The sequence below is a fragment of the Equus przewalskii genome, chromosome 19, assembly GCF_037783145.1.
Source record: "Equus przewalskii isolate Varuska chromosome 19, EquPr2, whole genome shotgun sequence".
In the NCBI taxonomy this organism is placed as follows: domain Eukaryota; kingdom Metazoa; phylum Chordata; class Mammalia; order Perissodactyla; family Equidae; genus Equus; species Equus przewalskii.
The window spans coordinates 31,536,499-31,554,712 of NC_091849.1; the positions used below are offsets into that span (position 1 = coordinate 31,536,499).

The following is an 18,214-nucleotide window of genomic DNA, read 5'->3' on the forward strand; positions in this document are numbered from 1 at the left end:
GCGGTCAGGCCAGGGGAGAGTTCCCCAGGGTCCCACCATCTGCAGCTGAGCCCTGGCTATGAGCCAGGCAGCAGCTATAGATTCTGGCACTATGGATAAACAGGGATGACTTTACTGCTTACAAGCCGACAAGCTGGGACTGGGGCACTGCGGTCCCAGAGCCTGAGAGGCAGCTGGTGGTCAGGCGCCTCCCGTGTGTGATGCTCATGTGGAGTGTATTCATTGCTGGTGGGAAAGCAAAATAGTGTAGCAAGATTGGAAGACAGTTGGCGGTTTCTTATAAAACTAAACATACTCTTACCATACAATCTAGCAATCACACTCCTTAGTATTTACTCAAAGGAGTTAAAAGCTTCTGTTCACATGAAAACTTGCACACAAACGTTTATAGCATCTTTATTCATAATTGCCCAAACTTGGAAGCGTCCAAGATGTGCTTCAGTAGGTGAAAGGATAAATAAACGGTGGTACATCCAGACAATGGAATATTATTCAGCACTAAAAAGAAATTAGCTATTAAGCCATGAAAAGGAATGGAGGAAACTTAAACGCATATTACTAAATGACAGAAGCCAATCTGAAAAGGCTACATATTGCATGATTCCAACTATATGACATGCTGGAAAATGGAAAACTATCAAGACAGTAAAAAGATCAGTGGTTGCCAGAGGTTGGGCTAGGGGGTAAGGTTGAATAGGTGGAACACAGAGGATTTTTCGGGCAGTGAAAATACTCTATATGATGTCGTAACAATGGATACTTGTCATTATATATTTGTCCAAGTCCACACACTGTACAACACCAAGAGTGAACCCTAAGGCAGACTATGGCCTTTGGGTGATTGTGATGTGTCGGTGTTGGTTCATCAGTTGTAACACTTGCATCACTCTGACGAGGGATGTTGATAGTAGGAGAGGCTGTGTGTATGTGGGGGCAGAGGGTACATAGGAAATCTCTGTGCCTTCCTCTTAATTTTTCTGTGAACCTAAAACTGCTCTAAAAAAAATAGTCTTCGTGAAACAAAACCAAAACCAAAACAAAACAAAACAAAAAGACAGATCTAGGTTGTTGCATGCATCAATAGTTCATTTCTTTTGATCACTGAATGGTACTCCAGTGTGTGGTGTGCTGTGTTTGTTTATCCTTCCACTGTTGAAGGATATCTGGATTGTTTATGGTTTTTAATGATTACGAATAAAGCTTCCATAAACCTTCACCTGCAGCTGTTCTGTGGAAATAAGTTTCCGATTCCCTGGGATGCATGGGTAGCAGTGCGATGGCTGGCCTGCATTGTAAGTGTATGTTTAGGTTTATGAGAAACTTCCACCTGTCTTCCAAATTGCCTTTACCGTTTCTCAGTCTCATCAACAATGAGTGAGAGTTCCTGGTGCTCTGCATTCTCACCAGTAATTTTATTGTCATAATGTTTTTTTAGCTACTCTAGTAGTACAGGAGGATCTCGTTGTGGCTTTAATTTGTATTTCCCTAATGACATATGATATTAAGCAGCTTTCCAGGTGTTTATTTGCCACCCGTATATCTTCTTTGGTGAAGATCTGTCTTTCAGTCACTTATTAAATTGCGAATTTTTGTTTTCTAATTGTTGAGTTTTCATTTTCTTTATATATTTTGGTTATAAGTCCTTCATCATATGTGTGATCTCCAAACATTTTCTTCCAGACTGTGTCTTGTCTTTTCATTCTATTAATAGTGTCTCTTGTAGGGTAAAAAGTTTTAAATTTTGATAAAGTCCAATCTGTCATGTTTGTGTGTGTATGGATTGAGCTTTTGGTGTTTTATCTAAAAACTCATCACTGAACCCAAGGTCACATTTTTCTCCTTTATGTTCTTCTAGAGTTTTCATGGCTTTACATTTTACTTTTAGATCTATGACCCATTTTGAGTTAATTTTTTTATATGATGTGAAGTACTGTTTATATATATATGTGATTATTTTTTGCACATGGATGTCCAATTGTCTCAGTACCATTTGTTAAAAAGACTTCCTTCTTCACTGGACTACCTTTGCACCTATATTCAAAATCAGTTGACTATACGTGCATAGGTCTATTTCTGGCCTCTCCATCCTGCTCTATTGATCTATGTTTCTGACCTTTTGCCAATACAACACTGTCTTAATTGCTGTACATTTACAGAAAATCTTGAAATAGTATCCCCTAATTTTTGAAAGAAATGTTTTCATTATCATTCAGTTGAAAATATTTTCTAGTTTCCCTTGTGAGATCTTCTTTCATCCATGGGTTATTTACAAGGGTGTTTTAAATTTCAAATACTTGTTTTATTCCCCAGATATCTTGTTCTTTCTTTCTTTCTTTCTTTTTGAGGAAGATTAGCCCTGAGCTAACATCTGCTGCCAATCCTCCTCTTTTTGCTGAGGAAGACTGGCCCTGAGCTAACATCCATGCCCATCTTCCTCTACTTTATATGTGGGACGCCTACCACAGCATAGCTTGCCAAGCGGTGCCATGTCCACACCCAGGAACCGAACCGGCGAACCCTGGGCCGCCGAAGCAGAACATGCGCACTTAACCACTGTGCCATGGGGCTGGCCCCTCTTGTTATTTATTTCTAATGAAATCAATTTTGGCCAGAGAACAGAACATACTCCGTGTGACTTAAATCTTTGAAATTTATTGTTACTTATTTTCTGTCTCAACATGTGATCTCTCTTAGTGAATGTACCATAAGCACTTTAAAAAATTCTGTATTCTGTGGTTGCTGGTTACAGTGTCCTATACATGTCAATTAGGTTAAGGTGGTTGATAATGGGGGGGGGGAGGCTTGTATTTTAAGGAAACTAAAAGAAAATTTTCTTTTTTCCTACGTATTTATCATTATCAGGGCTATGCCTTCCTAAATGAAGATTTCAGTTTCCACCTGGTATGATTTCTTTCAACTAGAAGAAATCCTTTTAATATTTTTGCTGGTTTGTTTTTTTAGTGGAGTTTTGTTTGAAATAAACTGTTATTTTTATTTTATCTGAAAATATCTTTTCTTTTATTCCTGAAGAATATTTTGACTGGTGTATAATTCTAAGTTAACAGTTTATTTTCTTAAAGATCTTAAAAAATGTCATTTCCTTGTCTTTTGACCTCCATGGTTTCTGATGATAAATTAGAAACACATTTGCTGATCATTCTTATAACTGTTCTTTTGTATGTAATGTCATTTTTCTCTGGTTGCTCTCAAAATTTTTTATCTTTGGTTTCTTTCAGTTTTACTAAGTGTGATTTAATTTATATATATCCCGCTTGGGTTCACCAAGTTTCTTGAATCTATAAATTCATATTTGTTTGCAAATTTTGGAAATTTTTGGGCCTCTTTATATATTTTTTTCTGTCCTGTTCTATCTTTCCTCTCCTTCTGGAATTCCAGCTACACATGTGCATGATTGCTTGGAGATTGTCCAAAGTCTCTGCGAATCTGTCATAGGTGACATTCAGAAGAACTCTACGAAATAGCTTTCATCTTTTTCTTCTACACTGAGGACACTAAGGCAGACAGAGGTTTGGTGACCTGTCCAAGTTTACACAAGCAAGTAAGTGACAGAATCAAGAATTAAAAACCAATCCTTCTACTATAACCCAAGGATTTAAATTAGAATCTCTTAACCCACACTGACATTAAATGAACACACAAATAAATAATTGGGGGCAGAGAGAAAGGGAAAATCTATTCTTTACTATGGAATCCAACTAGCAAATATAAGAGAAAGAATGGAGTTTGAAATATTGTTTTGCAACGATAGTAGTAATAACTGATACAGACAGGAATCATCAAGCAATGCTAAAACTAGTGAGTGAAAGTCTGTTGAAGAACAGGATAGTTACATAGTTTCAAAGTCTCCCCTCAAGTTCAATTATAAAGGAAAACAGTAACTTGACAGTAGAATACCTGGCAGACGCTGCTTTAACCAAGTGATGAAGTTGACATCACCCACAGTGGGCTTCCTGATGTGATGCTCTGAGAAGGATACAGCATCACTGCTGCAATATTCCTGCCCAAAATGCATAACCTGAATCTAATCATGGGGAGACTTTGGATAAACCCAAGTTGAAGGACTCTCTATAAAATAAAGGGCCTGTCCTCTACAAAAATACCAAGGTCCTTAAAGAGAAGTGAAATCTCAAGAACTGTTCCAGATAAAAGGAAACTAAGGATACACGACAACCAAATGCAACGCATGTTCCTGGATTAGATCCTGGACTGGAAAAAAATAACCGTAAATAACATTATTGGGACATTTGAATAGGCACAGCAGTATTGAGTCAATGTTAATTTTCCTTATTTTGATTATTGTGCTCTGATTATGAAAGAAAATGTCCTTGTTCTTTGGAAACATACACTAAAATTTTTATGAGTAAGGGGGCAGAGATATGTGCAATTTACTTTCAAATCATTATATGCAGCAAATGTGGCAAAATGTTACTCTTACCTGCACATCCGGTTCTTGTTATCCTCCAGGATAGAAATCAAGAGAGACAACAAACCGGAGTAGGAAAGTAAAAGCTTATTAGCTTGCGCAGAAGGGTGGCACAAGGGAGAAGGTGGGGCAAGGAAAGGGGCAGGTGACCAGCTTGTCTGGGAGCCAGATTGTGGGACTTTTTATTAGACAAAGGCTGGGGAGGAGCGCCTTGTCACGGCTTGTGGGGAGAGGGGTTTCTTGCACTTGCGCTGTTGTTCAACATGCCACCACATGCATTGCATGTATCATTAGCATGCTACCTCTCCACCCCCTGGGTATGATTTTTACTATGGTAATGGGGCTGGGCTCACCTTTAGTCAACTTCTGGGTGCTACACCGAATTGTAAGCCTGAGAATGTCAGAATGTCCGGAGGCTGTGGAACGTGGATCTTGGTGGCCTCCATCTGATTCTCTTTGGTTGCTGATTGGTTAGGGACCTTGTCCTGTCAGGCCAGAGGCCTTCCAGATGGCCCTGTCTCATTAGGCTGGTTCCTCTCTCATTGCCAGTTGGTGAATCTGGGAAAACGTATATAGGATTTATTTTTGTGCTATACCTACATGTTGTCTCTAAGTTTGAAATTATTTCAAAATAAAATTTAAACAAAAACAAGTTACTCTGACTTCAACACCACATCATAATTTATTTAGTATAGTCCTTGATAGTCAAACTTTGATGAGTATTTCTCCATGAATATTTTGACTCTTTCTTTAAATCATTTATTTCAAGTCTCCAGGCATTAGGACATCCTTAGTATCATTCCTGTCCATTTGAAGACTTTATTAAATGATATCTTTCAAGTTCAAAGACTCTCCAAATCTAGGGATTCTGGGATTTGGTGAAAAATACTCAGTGTAATTTATAGCACAACATTGGCCAGCAAAATAAGAGGAATAAGAGGGAGGGAGGAATGCCTTTAGTTTCTCTCACTTGGAAGAGCTCCCCATTCCTGCTGCTCTTTCCATGTCCCTGGGCCTGGGGGAAGGATGGCTCCCTCGGACTATGAGAGAAAAATGAAGATGTGGAAACATCTTCCTTCATTACCTCCTCAACCCTTTGGCTTCTCCTCTGTCTGTGCCCATCTCTCCTCCCCCACCCCTGGCCCAGGATCCTTTCCTTCCTCCAGCCTCAGCTAGAGCCCAGCCTCTCATCTATAGCCCACCCCTCAGTTGGAAGTAAGCCATTTGGATCACAGGAGGGCAGAAGAGGAGAGAGAGAGAGAGGTCAGAGTCTTGGGCTGGGAGAAGGTACAGCAGGAATGAAGGAGGTTAGAGTGAGAAGGACTTCTGAATGAGGGTATGATGTGAGTGATCAGAGGGGGAATGAGGACATTTTCACATCTCCATTTGGAAGGGAAGAGAGGGGCTTGGGTACAGGGGTGGAGAGCATGGGCAGGGTCTGGATGAGATTCACCCCCACCATCACTCCTATCCTCTGACAACACCTCACACCAGGTCACACCAGGGGGGCCCTTCAGGCTCCACCAGGCAGGTGTATCTTGGCTTCTCTCCAGGGAGGACCCCCAACTATCCAGTCCTGGTGAGTCTTCTCCCACCCAGGTCAGGTCTCCCTGACTCCTGAGTCCACAGCCAGGTCAGAGTGATGTTAGCAGGTGGGAAGTCAAATGTTATGCATCGCAGGGTCCTCCAGTTGAATCACCACAACCCTGGGGGCACTGGCTTTGAGAAAGAAAGACAACAGGAGAAGGATAACAATGGGACCCCACCTCAGCTTCTCTTCTTTCCCAGCAACCTCCATGCCAGGAAGCCCCAGGCAGTGACTTGGTCAGGATACAGAAATCCAGATCTCCACTCTCTTCCAGGAAGTCATGGCTTCAGTTCCACTGCAGCTATAGTGCCCACCCCAGTGTGGGCCCAGGTGTGGGCAAAGGACAATCCCAGCAAAACACTCTTCCCCAGTTAACTGCCTGGCCAAGCTCCTCACCTCTTTCAAGACTTGCTCAAATTTCACCTACCTAATCACCCCATTTCAAATTGTCACTCATTTCCTTAAATCTCCCTCTCTGCTTCTATTTTTCTTGTCTGTATCCGGTACTTCTTTCCAACCTGCTGTATTATCACCTGAAATGGGAAACCTGAACTCTTTCAGATCTGGACCTGGGGCTGAAAGGACAGGGGTCACTTCCCTTGTGTGTGGTTTGGGATCATGTTTCTGTGTATGCAGTTCCTGTTGCTCCACATCCTTACCAGCACTTGGTGTTGTCAATGTTCTGTATTTTGACCACTCTAAAAGGTGTGTCGTTGTACCTCATGGTTGTTTTAATTTGCTTTTCCCTGCTAACATGATGTGTAGCATCTTTTCATATGATTATTTGCCACCTGTATATCTTCTTTGATAGGTATCACTGTTAAAATACTTGACCCATTTTTCATTCAGGTTGTTTTCTTACTGTTGAATTTTAAGACTTTTTTGGATATTTTGGGTAACAGACCTTTATCAGATGTGTCTTTTGCAAATATTTTCACCTAGTCTGTGGTTTGTCTTCTCATTCTCTTGATGTTGTCTTTTACAGAGCAGAAATTTTTAATTTTAATGAAGTCCAGTTTATCACTTTTTTCATAAATTGCACCTTTGGTTTTGTGTCTAAAAAGTCATCACCATACCCAAGGTCATCAAGATTTTCTCCCACGTTATCTTCTAGGAGTTTTATAGTTTTGCATTTTACATTTAGGTCTATAATCCATTTTTAGTTAATTCTTGTGAAGTGTGTAAGATCTGGGTCTAGATTCATTTTCTTGCACGTGGATGTCATCCAGTGGTTACAGCAACATTTGTTGAAAAGATCGTCTTTGCTCCATTGTATTGCCTTGCTACCCGTCAAAGATCAGTAGATTATATTTATGTGGGTCTATTCTAGGCTCTCTATTCTGTTCCATTGATCTATTTACCTATTATTTCACCAACACCACACTGTCTTGATTACTGTAGGTTTACAATGTCTTGAAGTTAAGTAGTGTCAGTCCTCCAAATTTCTTCTTATCCTTCAATATTGTGTTGGCTATTAGGATATTTTGCCTCTCTGTATAACCTTTAGAATCATTTTGTTGATACCCACGAAATAACTTGCTGGGATTTTTATTGGGATTGCACTGAACCTATACATCAATTTGAGAAGAACTGACATCTTGGAAAACCTGGGAATATTGATATCTTCCTATCCATGAACATGGAATACTTCTCCACTTATTTAGCTCTTCTTTAACATCAGAGGTTTGTGATTTTTCTCATATAGGTCATATACATATTTTGCTAGATTTTTACCTAAATTTTCATTTGGGGTGGATGCTAAGGTAAATAGTTTTGTGTTTTTAATTTCCAATTCCATTTGTTCTTGTTGCTATATAAGACAACGACTGACTTTTGTATTCAGAAATCAGTTGCATATCTATATACAAACAAGAAAATATCTGAAAAAGAAATAAATTAAACAATCCAATTTACAATAGGAAATGAAAAACCTGCACACTGAAAACTATAAGATTTTGATGGAAAAAACTGAAAACACACATGAATGGGAAGCTATCCCATGTTGCTGGACTGGAAGAATTAATAGTGTTAAAATGTCCATACCACCCAAAGCAATATACAGATTCAGTACAATGCCTATCAAAATGCTAAAATTCTATTCACAGAAATAGAAAAAAAAATCCTAAGGCTTGTATGGAACCACAAAAGACCCCAAATAGTCAAAGCAATCCTAAGAAAAAAGAGCAAAGCTAGAGGCATCACACTTCCTGATTTCAAACTATATTACAAAGCTATAGTAATCAAAACAGCATAGTACTGGCATAAAAATAGACACATGGACCAATGGAACAGAATCAAGAGCCCAAAAATAAACCCTCACATATGTATATGGTCAACTAATATTTGATAAGAAAGCCAAGAATGCTCAGTGGGAAAGCATAGTCTCTCTAATAAATATTGTTGGAAAAACTAAATAGTCGCACTCAGAAGAATAAAAATGGACCCATAAATTATGTCACCCACAAAAATTATCTCAAAATGGATTAAAGTCTTAAATGTAAGATTTGAAACTGTAAAACTCCTAGAAGAAAGCATAGAGGAAAACCTTCTTAACACTGGTCTTGGCAATGATTTTTTAAATATGACACCAAAGCAAAAGCAACAAAAGCAAAAATAAATATGTGGGACTACATCAAGTTAAAAAGCTTCTACACAGCAAAGAAACAATCAGCAAAATGAAAAGGCAACCTACAGGATGAAAGAAAATATCTGCAAACCATCTATCTGATATGGATTAATATCAAAATATAGAAAGAACTTATGCAACTCAATAGCAAAAGAAAAAAAGTCAGACTGGAAAACGGCAGAGGGGCCAGCCCCATGGCTGAGTGGTTAAGTTCATGTGCTCTGCTTCAGCGGCCCAGGGTTTTGCCGGTTCAGATCCTGGGCATGGACCTAGCATCACTCGTGAAGCCATGCTGAGGTGGTATCTCACATAGCAGAACCAGATGGACATACCACTAGAATATACAACTATGTACTGAGAGGCCTTGGGGAGAAGAAGAAAAAAATAAGGAAAGAAGAGGGAGAAGGAGAAGGAGGAGAAGAAGGAGGAGGAGCAGGAGCAGGAGGAGGAGGAGGAGAAGAAGAAGGAGGAGGAGGAGGAGCAGGAGGAGCAGGAGAAGAAGAAGACTGGCAACAGATGTTAGCTCAGATGCCAATCTTTAAAAAAAAATAGAAAAAAAGACAGGAAGGAAGGAAGAAAATGGGCAGAGAACCTGAATGGACATTTTTCCAGAAAAGACATACAAATGGCCAAAAGGTACATGAAAAGATGCTCCACCTCTCTAATTAGGGAAATGCAGATAAAAACCACAAAGACATATCACCTCACACTGATTAGAATGACTATTATCAAAAAGACAAGAGATGAGTCTTGGTGAGGATGTGGAGAAAAGGTAATCCCTGTGCACTGTCGATGAGACTATAAACTGGTACAGCCATTATGGAAAACAGTATGAACATTCCTCAAAAAATTAAAAATAGAACTAGCATCTGACTAGGCAGGCCCAATTTGGTGTATATATCCAAAGGAAATGAAATCAGGATCTCAAAGAGATTTCTACTCTCCCAAGTTCCCTGTAGCATTATTCACAATAGCCAACACGTGGAAACAGTCTTAGTGTCCTTCCGTGGATGAATGGATAAAGATGTGGTGTGGACATAAATACAATGGAATAATATTCAGCCCTGTGAAAGAAGGAAATCTCACCTTTTACGACAGTATGGATGGACCTTGAGGGCATTATGGTAAATGAAAGAAGTGAGACAGAGAAAAGCAAATACTGTATGATCTCACTTACATGCGGAATCTAAAAAAGCCAAACTCAGAAACAGAGAGTAGAATGGTAGTTGCCAGGGGATGGGGGTGGGGGAAATGGTGACATGTTGGTGAAGGAAACAAACTTCCAGCTATAAACTGAATAAGCTCTGAGGATCTAATGTGCAGCATGGTGACTATACTTAACAATACTATATTATATACTTGAAAGTTGCTAAGAGAGTAAATTACATGTTCCCAATACCAAAAAAAGGAAGGTGATTATATCAGGTGATGGAGATGTTAACTAACCCTTTTGTGGTCATCATTTTTCAATACATACATGTATCAAATCATCACACTGTACACCTTAAACTCATACAATGTTATAGTCAATTGTATGTCAGTAGAACTGGGGAAAAAAAGATCTCCCTTCTAAGGTGAAGGATAAGTTGTTGCATCTGGCCCCTCCTACAACCAAAAGGAGCACAATGCCTAGTGGGCCTCTTTGGATCTTGGAGGCAACGTATTTCTCATTTGGGTGTGTTATTCTGGCCCATTTACAAAGTGACCTGAAAAGCTGCCAGTTTTGAGTGGGGCCCAGAATAAGAGAAGGCTCTGCAACAGGTCTAGGCTGCTGTGAAAGGTGCTCTGCTTCTTGGACCATATGATCCAGCAGGTCCAGTGGTGCTTGAAGTGTCAGTAGCAGGTACGCAAGCTGGTTGGAGCCTTTGGCAGGTCCCTACAGGTGAATCACAGTGCAGGCCCTTAGGATCTTGCAGCAAAGCCCTGCCATCCTCTACAGATAACTAACCTCCTTTTGAGAAACAGCTCTTGGTCTGCTACTGTTCCTTAGTAGAGACTGAACACAGAACCATGGGCCACCAAGTTACTATGCAACCTGAGTTGCCCATCATGAAAAGGGTGTTATTTGATTCACCAAGCCATTAAGTTGGACATGCACAGCAGCACTCTATCATCAAATGGAAGTGGTATATACACAATTAGGCATGAGCAGGTGCTGAGGACACAACTAGGTTAAATGAACAAGGAGTCCAAAACCCATGGTCCCCACTACCTTACAAAGTCCTGCTACACTACCTTCTCTGTCGCAGCCTGCACCTATAGCTTGATGGGGAGTTCCCTACAATCAGTTGACAGAGGAAGAGAAGACTCAGGCCTGGTTTACAGACGGTTCTGCACAATATGCAGATACCACCCAAAAGTGGACAGCTGCAGCACTACAAAGGCCTTTTCTGGGACATCCCTGAAGGACAGCAGTGAAGGGAAACCCTCCCAGAGGACAGAATTTCAAGAAGTCACCTGGTTGTTCACTTGGAAATAGAAATGGTCAGATATGCAAGTGTATACAGATTCCTGGGCTGTAGTCAATGGTTTGCCTGGATGGGATGTGGAAGGAACGTGATTGAAAAATTGGTGACAAGGAAATTTGAGGAAGAGGTATGTAGGTAGACCTCTCTGAATGGGTAAATAATGTGAAGATATTTGTATCCCATGTGAATGCTCACCAAAGGGTGACCTCAGCAGAGGAGGATTTTAATAATCAAGTAGATAGGATGACCCATTCTGTAGATACCTGTCAACCCCTTTCCCCAGCCACCCCCATAATCATCCAATGAGGTCATAAACAAAGAGGCCATAGTGGCAGGGATGAAGGTTATGCATGGGGTCAGAAACATGGACTTCCACTCACCAAGGCTGAGCTGGCTACTGCCACTGCTGAGTGCCCAATATGCCAGCAGCAGAGACCAACACTGAGTACTGATATGGCACCATTCCCTGGGGTGCCATCAAGCTTCCTGGTAGCAGGTTGATTATATTGAACTGCTTCCATCATGGAAGGGGCAACATTTCATCCTTACTGGAATAGACAGTTACTCTCAATACAGATGTGCCTTTTCTGCAAAGACTGCTTCTGCCAAAACTACCATCTGAGGACTTACAGAATGCCCTATCCACCACCATGGTATTTCACACAGCATTGCTTCTGATCAGGGAACTCATTTCACAGCAAAAGAAGTGTGGTAATGGGCCCACGCTCACAGAATTCAGGTGTTTTACCACATTCCCCACAATTCTGGTTTGGTAGAATGGTGGAATGGCCTTTTGAAGACCCAGTGATAGCACCAGCTAGGTTGCAATACTTTGCAGGGCTGAGGCAAGGCTCTCCAGATGGCTTATATGCTCTGAATCAGCATCCAATATATGGTGCTGTTTCTCCCATAGCCAGGCTTCACAGGTCTAGGAACCAACTGGTGGTAATGGGAATAGCAACACTCACTATTACTCCTAGTGACCCATTAGCAAAATTTTTGCCTCCTGTTCCCACAACTTTATGCTCTGCTGGCCTAGAGGTCTTAATTCAGAAGGGGGAGTGCTTCCACCAGGAGACACAACAAAGATTCCATTGAGCTGGAACCTGAGACTTCCATCTGGCCACTTTGGTCTCCTTATGCTTCTGAATCAACAGGCAAAGAAGGGAGTTATGGTGCTGGGTGAGGAGATCAGTCCTGATTACCAAGGGGAAATTGGACTACTGTTCCACAATGGAGGTAAGAAAGGGTATGTCTGGAACACAGGAGAACACTGAGGGAATATTTTAGTTTTACCATGCCCTGTGCTCAAGGAAAATGGAAAATTATAAAATCCCCATTGAGCAGGAATACTAATGGTCCAGACCCTTCAAAAGGAAGGTTTGGGTGAGCCTACCAGGAAAAGGACCATGACCAGCTGAAGTGCTTACTGAAGGCAAAGGAAGAACAGAGCAGATAGCAGAAGGCAGTTTTAATTACCAGTTATAACCATGTAATCAGTCAAAGAAACAAGGACTGGAATTGTCATTAGTATTTCCTTCTTATTTTGCTATGAATAATGAAAAGGTTGTGTATGTGTGTGTGTATAATACCTTAGTTTTCTTTCCTCTCATTCCCTTATCATGTAGCATAAGATGTATTGATTTTATATCATAGGCTTTAAGTACTGTTAATTTTACATCATGGTATTTACAAGGAGAAGAATAAACATCACTCAAGGACTTTACCTCCTCTTCTAGGGAAGATGTCAGAGCACTTTCAGTTGTACCCAGGATACTTAAATCATGTTAAGTGAAATGACGACCTTGTTATTGTCCTTATTTGGAGATTAAGTATGGATTAAGGAGATGCTCATCAGTGCTAGGTTGACAACCGATGGACTTGTGATGGTTAATTTTATATGTCAACCTGACTGGGTCACAGGGTGCCAGATATTTGGCTAAACATTATTTCTGGGTGTGTCTGTGAAGGTGTTTCCAGATGAGACTGGTATGTGAATCAGCAGACTCAGTAAAGCAGACTGCCCTGCCCAGTGTCGGTGGGCATCATCCAATCCACTCATGGCCTGAACAGAACAAAAAGTGGAGGAAGGGAGAATTTACTCCTTTTTTGTGCCTGATTGCAGGAGCTGGAATGTCGGTCCTCTGCCCTCAGAATGGGACTTTTTTACACCATTGGCTCCTGTGTTCTCAGGACTTCAGACTCAAACTGAATTACGTCACTGGCTTTCCTTGGTCTCCAGCTTGCAGAGGGTAGATTAAAGGACTTCTCAGCCTCCATAATCACACGAGCCAATTCCTTATATCATATTATATGTACCCTATTGGTTCATATATAGCCTATTGGTTCTGTTTCTCTGGAGAACCCTAACACAAATGATTATTAAGCAATGTAATTAATAAAGCAAACATTGATGAGGATAAAACAAAGGTCTTAACGCAGCACAACTGAAGGTTGGGCGAACCGAAGGGACCCCTTGCTGGTCCAACATTAAAGGACCCCAAACAACATGGCTCCATTTACGCCAGTTTGGAGGAATTTAAAAAGCAGGAAGACAAAACTCACAATGAGAACCCTGACCTGCAACAGGCAGGCAGATTAATCAAGCTAAAGATGACTAATGACCAACGTAGTGTGGCTTGATCCTTTAAAGGGTATCCAGAGCCTTGTACACAGAATGGGTGAAAGGGTCAGGGGTGGAGAGAGAAGTGTCCAGGACTCCTTTACACAGGAGCCCCAAGCACTGTGGCACCAAAACCTCTCGATGAAGCCCTACCATAGGCTACAATTAGGTTGAGAGAATATAGAAATGTAAGTGTTGATAGGATTAAGGTGAAAATCAGGATGAAAATGGAATGTTTAAACAGGCTTTAAGTGAAGAGGTTGTGTCTCCTTTACCTGAATGTTTCGTGGGAATGGATATCATGTCTGACATGGGAACACATTCTCTAACTACTATTGTAAAACAGAAGGCATGTAAATCCATCCTTCAAGCAATATTAACTGGACATGCTCAGTGGAAACCAAACAGTGTAGAACAGAAGCTGGAGTGCAGTGCAGACACACTCTCTGCACAAGAGCCCTGGGTGGAGCGGGCACTGGAGCTCTGGCAAAGGCCCCTGAGCATCTCCCAGTGATGATCTGAACTAGAGAAGTTCAATTCGAGGGGGAGTTACTAGATTCCTACTGGACATTAATTGAAACTGCCCTTATGACTGAAAGACATAAAATAATCTCGAATGTGAAATACCCACGTTGTCTTGGAAAATGTCGGAGAAACACTCATAGAGAGGACAGTGCCCGGAAGAGTTCCATTAAAAAGTGGAAATGGTTTATACAGGATCATGCTACCAGGGAAATGCAGGAAGGATACACACACGAGCAGGGAGCCTCTTTTGTCCTACATCTGACTTTGGAACTGCATGAGGAGCTGCTGGATTCTATCGTCACTTGGACAATGTCCTATAAACACCTCTCAACTGACCTACACAGAGCTGCTTGGTTTATGGATAGCAGCTCCAAGGTGAGCAGACAACATCTTCTTTGCAGTCACTGTGTTTCCTCTCTCTTCCCTGGAGGATCTGGGGAGGAGGAGTGGGGAGGATGCTATGCAATCTTATTTTTCCCAAGTGGAGAGGAAGTTAGTATGATTATATCTCTACGCCACTTTCTTTTTTCCTAGCCAATGCAGTGGTCTCAGGACAGAGATGCAATGACAAGTGCCAGAAACAGGAATGATTCCTAAGCAAGAAATTGTAACTATATTTTTAAACCCCTATGTCAGAATTCCTAAGGACCTAAAGGAGGAAGTTCCTGCCTTCACCCCATCTGACAGTGAATGAGGTGACAGTGAATGACGGCTATATTTCCTTGTGGTCAGCCTACTAGTTCTGTATCTATGGGACCCTCTCTTCTATGAATGGGAGTGGACTGAGGGAGAGGGATGGCTAGACTAGTATTGCCGCCTGTAGCACAGCAAGCAAACCTAATGTTCTTTCCAAAGATATAGACGTTTGGTAAAACTGGAGAATAGAAATACCAGATGAGGGTAAAGGAATGAATAGACGTTTTATGTAATGAAAGAAACCCAATATTACATTAACACCTCAAAAGAGGTCTGAGCAAGAGATGATATTGTCTCTTAGCTCAATTATCCAGATGCCTGAATGTGTGAAGCCATATATTGCTGAGACCATTTCTGCTTCTGGAACCAGACAAGATGGAAAGGAAGCCTGCAAAGCTGAGTGACTTCACTCTGCGAGACATTCTCATACAATAGGATGATGGACTGGACTAAATGTTAATGACTGAATGGGGCTCTAGTAACTTGCCAGCATATTTTAACCATTACCGATCCTTTTGATATAAGGGGGATGTAGTCGAAGACTAGGGGGTGTCCTGTGGTATAATAAAAGTCTTTGTCCCTGGTTCCTGGCATAGAGCTCCTAAAACCCTTGGAATCTCCTGAGTGATGAGAGTGACTTTGGTATGCTAATGAGATGGCTGAGGTGTCCCAGATAGCTTGAGGATGGGGGCTGTCACTAGAAAGAGCCCAGTGACGAGGGCTGAGCACCAGCATTGCTGTGGGGCTTCTTACAAAATACTCAGACCTCTCCAAGACCCACCATCTCAGAGTATCCACCAAATAATCACTTATTTAAGAAGCCCTACACATGAGGCTGATGCCCTGAGGCTGTTGAGAGAATCCTAGTCTACATTCTTGCTACTAAATATATTGTCTGAAGACCAGCAGCATCAGCACTGACCTTGTTATAAACACAGAATCTCCAGACTCTGTGCTCTCCAGTTGTACTCCAAACTCTCTGCATCTTAACGAGATGTCCAGGGGATTCCTGTGCACAGGAAAGTTTTGTTCTTCCTGGTCTCCGTGCCTTCTGAACAGAGTGTCAGAACTGTGCAGTCTGCCCTGGGTGTGTGGTCTGATCAGATCCCTTACCACTGGGGGGTCCAGAGTTCGGTCCTCGTTCTTTTCTCATCTATAGCCATCACTCCCTTAGTGATCTCATCTGTTCTTAAGTCTTTGAATATCATTTATATGGAGTCACTTCCCTAATCTATTTCTACAGCCCAGACATTTCTCCTAATCTCCAGACTCATCTATCCAACTGCCAACCTTCTATCTCACTTGTTTTTCTAATAGACATCTCAGCTCCAACATCTCAAACCAAATGCTCATAATGTTTCTCTCAAACATGCTCCTTCCATAGTCTTCCCCAGGTCTGCTGACAGCAACTCCATCTTTCTACTTGCACAACCTGAAATTCTGGGTGGCCTCCATGACTTTTGCATTCCCCAGATTAATCCATTAGGAAATGCTGCAAGGTCCATATTCAGGATGTATCCAGATGCAGTCACTTCCCACTCTTTCCACCCCTCACACCAGCAGAAGCCGTGGCCACCTCCAGCCTGGAACCCTGCCCTGGTTCCTGCTGCCTCCCTAGGGCCTCCCTCGCCCTTTGCCTCCCAGTTCTGCTCTCAGCACAGCAGCCACAGTGATCCTCTAAAGGAGATGTCATACCACGTCCCTCTCCTGCTCTAAACTGTCGTGTAACTCCCCATCTCACTCAGAGCAGAGGCGCAAACTCTTCTAACATCCTCCAGGCCTTTATGGTCTGGCCACACCTCTATCTCATGTCGATTACTCTCTGTTCCATCTATACTGGCCTCCTCGCTCTTCCCAGAAAACACAGACACACTCCTGTCCTAGCGCATCTGCACTGGAGGTTCCCCCACCTGGAAAGAACTTCCCCCAGACATCCTCGTGGATAATTCCTCATGTCCTTCACATCTTTCTTCAAAGCACCTTCCCAGTGAGGCCCCCACTGACCACCCAAATTAAAACAGCCATCTTCCCTGTGCCCACCACTACCCTCTGGATCGTCTTCCCCAGTGCATTTTTGCCATAGCACTTACCACCTTCTATCATAAACATTTTCCTTATTCACTATGTTTATAGCATATAGTCTGTCTCTTCCCACTAGAGCATATGTTCCACAAGGCCAGCAAGTATTCTTTTTTCACTTCAACGATTTTTCCCAGTTGCAAAAATAGTGTGTCATACATCCAGCACACAACCAATTTCTATTGAATGAATGATCAGTGTAGAGCACCTCCCTATTCTAAATATAGTATCTTTATTAATGTAACCTCAGACCACATGCTGTTTTGTGGCAGCTACAGCACAATGTACACTCACCTTGACATCAATGCCGCCTGTACTTTTCTCACAAGTACTGTTCTCCCCTCCCCTGCTCCATCTCTCCCTCCCACACCAACCCTCCTGCACACCACAGCACACAATTACATTTCTCTCTTCAAAAAACAATGATCCTTGACCTATGGATGCTATTTTCCAACCAAATATAAATCTAAAGTAGACTCTGCTTTTAAATCGTGCATTTGGACTGGAGCCAGCACTAGGATGACTGGAGCTAACGTCCGAGAGAGATGGCAGGCTGCAGAGGAGAAGAATCCCAACATGAACTCATCTAGGATGAGAAATTATGGGATCCCACTTCTCTGATCATTCCAGAATCTCGCTCCTTTGAGAGGTTGGGGAAAGGTGGAAATGACAATCAAGCCCTCAAAGGAGAACAGAGCTGGACCAGTCTGCAAACTCATCTCTGGACACCAGATGCCTGTGTGCAGGGCTGCCTGGTCCTGTGGGGACAACGACAGGCCAAAGGACCCCTGCTGCCGTCAGAGACAGGAGGCACCTAGAAGAGAATGAGACATGAACTCATACACAAGAACAAGAACAGGCACAATCCTCTACAGAAACAAAGAAACAACAAGTAAACACCCAAAAGACAGGGGCTGAGGGCTGGACCCAGACCTGAGCCTAGGCTGACAAGACCACCTGAAGCCCCACTGCCCACAGTCTCCTGGAGACACAACAAGGCCTGGGTGATGTCCCTGTCCCTGTGATCACAGGTCCTCATGGGACAAGGTTCTACTGAAGCGACAAGAAGAAAGGAGCAGAGGGATGACCCAGCCTAGGAGTGACCATGTCAAAGCCCACGATGCACTGCGCACTGAGTGGACACAGGCCCCATCCACACTCGGCT

The 18,214-nt window shown here is 42.2% G+C and overlaps 1 long non-coding RNA gene across 1 annotated transcript; it reads left to right on the forward strand.

Annotated features, from left to right (window-relative positions):
* Positions 1-11,484: 11,484 nt before the first annotated feature.
* LOC139077477 (uncharacterized) lies at positions 11,485-14,649 on the forward strand. The gene is made up of 3 exons (XR_011530044.1): positions 11,485-11,779; positions 12,284-12,365; positions 14,467-14,649. It is a non-coding gene; the product is annotated as an uncharacterized lncRNA (long non-coding RNA).
* Positions 14,650-18,214: the final 3,565 nt, after the last annotated feature.